This window comes from Phyllobates terribilis, unplaced genomic scaffold (genome assembly GCF_046119375.1).
Source record: "Phyllobates terribilis strain yellow unplaced genomic scaffold, ASM4611937v1 Scaffold_98__1_contigs__length_5973952, whole genome shotgun sequence".
Taxonomy (NCBI): domain Eukaryota; kingdom Metazoa; phylum Chordata; class Amphibia; order Anura; family Dendrobatidae; genus Phyllobates; species Phyllobates terribilis.
The window spans coordinates 792663-798662 of NW_027362858.1; positions in this window are offsets into that span (position 1 = coordinate 792663).

A 6000-nucleotide genomic window follows, 5' to 3' on the forward strand; every position below is an offset into this window, starting at 1 on the left:
CGATCGGATATTTCCCTGGATCTCTTGTATCCTGCTGCATATTGCTGTATATAACATAGGTTTACTTTATGTGAACAATGGCCAAATAGCTGTTGGCTGAGAACTCGTCCTATATGATAAAATCTGCGATGGAGGTTCCTAATACGGCTTCCAACGAAGATGTGACATCATCCAAATGTGTATAAGAACTAGCGAGTGATAAAGGAGACAATGGCTGGTAGGTAATAAGTCATTACCTGTCTGCCAATATCTTCTTCTGGAAGACTTCAAGATATCATGTATTACATATTACATATTATTCTGAAAGCGAACCATGTAATACCACATGTGTCCTGGAGAGGCCGCTACGTCCAGCAAAACACAGCTGATTGCTGAGGGTGTTCACTGCCAGACCCCCGACTATCAACTGATCTCCTGCAAGTTCTCATTTGGGGACAGGAGTTGTTCACACTTGGCATATTTTGTGATTCATGAGGGGAGGACAGTAGCCGGATATAGACTTTTTCTATAAAGTCAGATTAAAGGGGTTTTCAGGAATGTTTTTATGTAATATATAGGAGGTTCCCAGTGGTAGAGAAAACACACAGAGCATACTCAACTCAATACTTTTTCCCAGTTTTTTTGTGGTAAAATTAGGGGCCTCGGCTTATACTCGGGTCGTCTTATTTAAAACATATGGTATTTTAAAATCAGTGAGTACGTGGTGCCCATAATACTGCAGGACTGTGTGGTGCATTATACTATATGGGGGCTGCATTTTGCCCTTTGGGATGTGAAATATACTGTATGGAGGACTATGGTGAGTGCATTATATTCTATCGAGGACCATGGGAAGTTCATTATACTATATGGAGGATTATGGGGGATGCATTATAGTATATGGAGGATTATGGGGGGTGCATTATACTATATGGAGGATTTTGGAGGGTGCATTATACTATATGGAGGATTATGGGTGTCATATTATACTATATGGAAGTCTATGTGGGGCCATTATGATATTTTGAGGGCTATGTGGGGGGCCGTCATACTGTATGAAAGCAATTATACGGTGTGAAGGTTTGTGTGGGGTCGATCATACTGTTTGGAGGGCTGTGTGGGGCCATTATACTGTTTGGAGGGCTAGTGTGGGCCATTATACTGTATGTAGGCCCATTATACTGTATGGAGGGCTGTGTGGGAGTCACAGTTGGGGGAATCATACTGTGTTAGGGTCACCATACTTTGCCTTCGGAGTTGAAGTGGGGTACAATAAGGTCATTATACTGTTCATGTAGAGGCTAATGTGGAGGAATGCACCATGTGGGTATCATACTGTGTTTGGGGGGCACTTTTATTGGCATCATACTTCATGGGGGCAATGAAAGAGGGATCTAGGACTTCAGTAGGAGGAACATTAGAAAAGCGAAGTAAAGGCTGGAAAGTTGTGAGATCGGCTCTTCTGTGACACAGACAAATATTTCTTTATTTTTTTGGTGTGGGGGGGTCCAATTAGAGCTTCTGCTATGGGGCCTCATGATTTCTATGTGCGCCCCTGGCCATAATCATCAACATTAACAGAAATAAACACGTGAAATAGATCACTTTGATTGTAATGACTTTATATAATATAGGAGTTTCATTTTTAGCATTGAAGAACTAAAATAAATAAACTTTTTGATGATATTCTAATTTAGTGAGATGCACCTGTATATATATAATGGGTGTGGGTGCCATCATGCTATAAGGGGCTATGGGAGTCATCATGCTATATATAAGGGGCAGTGGGGCCATCATATTATATAAAATGGGGAGTGGGTGCCAGAATACAGTTTATAAGGGGCTGTGGGGCCATCATACAGTATAAAGGGAGCTGTAGGGGCCATAATATAGTGTACAAGTGGGTGTGGGGGCCATCATACAGTATATATTGGGCTGCGGGGGCCATCATACAGTACTGTATATATGAGGCTGTGAGGGCCATTATACAGGATATAGGGAGTTGTAGGGACCATCATGCCAGTTATAAGGAGTTGTAGAGACCATCATACAGTGCATAAGGAGCTGTGCGGACCATCACACAGTGCATAGGGAGCTGTGGGGACCATCAGACAATGCATAGGGAGCTGTGGAGACCATCATACAGTGCATAGGGAGCTGTGGGGACCATCATACAGTGTATAGGGAGCTGTGGGGACCATCATACTGTGTAGAGGGAGCTGTGGAGACCATCATACAGTGCATAGGGAGCTGTGGGGACCATTATGCAGTGCATAGGGAGCTGTGGGGACCATTATGCAGTGCATAGGTAGTTGTGGGGACCATCATACAGTGCATAGGGATATGTGGGGACCATCAGACAATGCATAGGGAGCTGTGGGGACCATTATGCAGTGCGTAGGGAGCTGTGGGGACCATTATGCAGTGCGTAGGGAGCTGTGGGGACCATTATGCAGTGCATAGGGAGTTGTGGGGACCATCATACAGTGCATAGGGAGTTGTGGGGACTATCATACAGTACATAAGGAGCTGTGGGGACCATCATACCGTGTATAAGGAGCTGAGGGGACCATCATACAGTGTATAAGGAGCCGTGGGGACTATCATACAGAGCGTAGAGAGCTGTGGGGACCATCATACAGTGCATAGGGAGATGTGGGGACCATCATACAGGGCATAGGGAGCTGTGGGGACCATTATGCAGTGTATAGGGAGCTGTGGGGACCATCATACCGAGCGTAGGGAGCTGCGGGGACCATCATACAGTACATAAGGAGCCGTGGGGACCGTCATACAGTGTATAAGGAGCCGTGGGGACCATCATTCAGTGCATAAGGAGCTGCGGGGACCTTCATACAGTGCGTAGAGAGCTATGAGGACCATCATACAATGCATAGGGAGCTGTGGAGACCATCATACAATGCATTGGGAGCTGTGAAGACCATCATACAGTGCATAGGGCACTGTGGGGACCATCATACAGAGCGTAGGGAGCTGTGGGGACCATCATACAGACCATAGGGAGCTGTGGGGACCATCATACAGAGCATAGGGAGCTGTGGGGACCATCATACAGTGTCTAGGGAGCTGTGGGGACCCTCATACAGTATCTAAGGAGCTGTGGGGACCATCATACAGTGTGTAGGGAGCTGTGGGGACCATCATACAGTGCATAGTGAGCTGTGGGTTCCATCATACGGAGCGTAGAGAGCTGTGGGTTCCATCATACAGAGCGTAGATAGCTGTGGGGACCATCATACAGTGCATAGGGAGCTGTGGGTTCCATCATACATGGCATAGAGAGCTATGGGGACCATCATACAGAGCATAGAGAGCTGTGGGGACCATTATGCAATGCATAGTGAGCTGTGGGGACCATCATACAGTGCATGGGGGAGCTGTGGGGATCATCATACAGTGTCTAGGGAGCTGTGGGGACCCTCATCCAGTATCTAAGGAGCTGTGGGGACAATCATACAGTGTGTATGAAGCTGTGGGGACCATCATATAGTGTCTAGGGAGCTGTGGGGACCATCGTACAGTATCTAAGGAGCTGTGGGGACCATCATACAGTGTGTAGGGAGCTGTGGGGACCATCATACAGTGTATAGGGAGCTGTGGGGACCATCATACAGAGCATAGGGAGCTGTGGGGACCATGTTACCAGTGCATATGGAGCTGTGGGTACCATCATACAGTGCATAGGGAGCTGTGGGGACCATCATACAGTGCATAGGGAGCTGTGGGGACCATCACACAGAGCGTAGGGAGATGTGGGGACCATGATACAGTGCATATGGAACTGTCAGTACCATCATACAGGGCATAGGGAGTTGTGGGGACCATTATGCAGTGCATACGGAGCTGTGGGGACCATCATACAGGGTATAGGGAGCTATGGGGATCATCATACAGTGCGTAGGGAGCTGTGGGGACCATCATACAGTGTCTAGGGAGCTGTGGGGACCATCATGCAGTGTATAGGGAGCTGTGGGGACCATCATACAGTGTGTAGTGAGCTGTGGGACTATCATACAATATACAGGGTGCTATGGGGGCACTCAGGACATTATTTCTTTTAAATGGGTGCATCATCAGAAATTTCTTCTTTCACCACCCCGAAATCATCGTCCATAGACTTAAAGAAGAACTTTGTAGTTGGGTGTAGTTTGATTGTGGCTTTAAGGGGGCATTATTACTTAAAGGGGATTCTCAACGGTATTTGTTGCTTGGAGGGAACACTTCAGATATTGAAACTTTCATAAGAGCATATCTGACATTATTACTTGCTAGGTAGCACAGTGGGGTCTTTACTACTTTCTATGGGACGCTATTATTTTTATAGGTCCCCTCTATCTGGCACACAGTCTTTGTAGCATTAATTGGTGGAGGGTAATCATAGTAATGACATAATTTTTGAAGTATTGAGGTTCCTATTCCACGTCGGAGGAGCAGGCAGCATGGGGAGGTTGTGCCGGGTGGGAATAGATGGGGACGGTGCTGGAAATGTGAGAAGTCAGATGGTCTTTGTACGGTGTGTTTTTTATGTAGAGGCAATGGTCATATCATAATACTATGTACTCACTGTGTAGTGTTGATGGTAGAGGGCATTGTGTAGCGGGATTATTATTGCCTTGTATAGAAGTAATTTGGGGAATATTGGTCTTTCAGTTGTGTATTTTAGGTTAGCAACAATGGTGTACTGTAATTATATATGTATAGGTCCTCTTTTAAGTGGCGGGGAGGTTGTATGGGGAAACACCTACTTTGGGGCTTTGGCCCCTGATCTTTTAGGACCCTAGCATCGTCCCGGCATACAAGGGATATCGGGGGGCACAAAGTGTTCTGGCCGTTTCCTTTACAGTATGAAGCATTTTCCACACAGTATCCTTCCTCTGTAATATACTCCAGGACTGGTGAGGCGCACTGTCGCTCCCTATTTTGCCATAACTCGGCCTCAGCACTGCAGTGCTGATCAGCAGGTCTGCTTACTTGTTCTTCGGTTTCGCCCACTATGTCTTCCACTACTGGCGCCCTTGAACCCTTGCACTCGTGACTCCCACTAGTACATCATATTCAGTGCTGCTTTGGGGTCCGTAACTCAGCGTCCAATCCAAGGACCCTTCTCTGTAAGGCCACTCTGTCTCATCGGTCCAAAAAAGTAGGGCGCACTTCATAGAATGAATGGAGCAGCATTTTAGCATGCGGACCACCGTTCCAATCTAAAGGGGATGAAGGTTCCTGTAGATTGGAGCTTGTTTTCATTGGACAACCCCTTTAATCTTTCACACACTGTTTCTGCATTTAAGTCTATTTTTTGGTAAATATTCGATGACCTGGTGTAATTTGTGATGTGTTGTTCTTCACCTGAGGTTGTATTGACCTCATTTTATAACTTCTAAGGACCAGACTTTTTTTTAATATATCCTGAATAGAACACAATAGAATTGTATGGAAAACATTATTGTGTTCTTCACAATTCAAGGCAACGTGTCCTTATGAGATCTTTTTCTTGAAGGTATATGGCCCTCAGGTTCTTTATCACCATGCAATCTGAAGAGCCAACTTAGACTAAGAGTGGCCACCACTGGGCATACACCATGGTGCAGCAAGGGCTAGCAATCTGTCCCTCCAATTGTGTGGGTACTTATTGCTTAGGGAATGTCAGTCCAATTCTTCTTTTTAAGAGGGTTCACTGTCTGTGCATCTCTGTGCCCGAAGAATATTAACCTGGTGTTACTGTATTACTGCTGTTCCAAGTGGCAAGCACATGGTTCTCTTAGAGACAGGACCCTTGTTTAAACCCAAGTAGACTTGAATTGGAAAGGCCACTGGTCTGGACCAGGACTCTGGTTGTGTACGGTGATGGCGGCATGCACGGTTTCTATGTAGGTGTCTGTGTGTAGTCAGAAGAGAATTTCAGTGGTGGCCTAATAACTGCAAGGACCGACGGAGGTGTTGGACAAAGGTAAACGAGTGGCTGCAGAACGGTTGGTAAATGTGGCCACTTCATGGGAATAT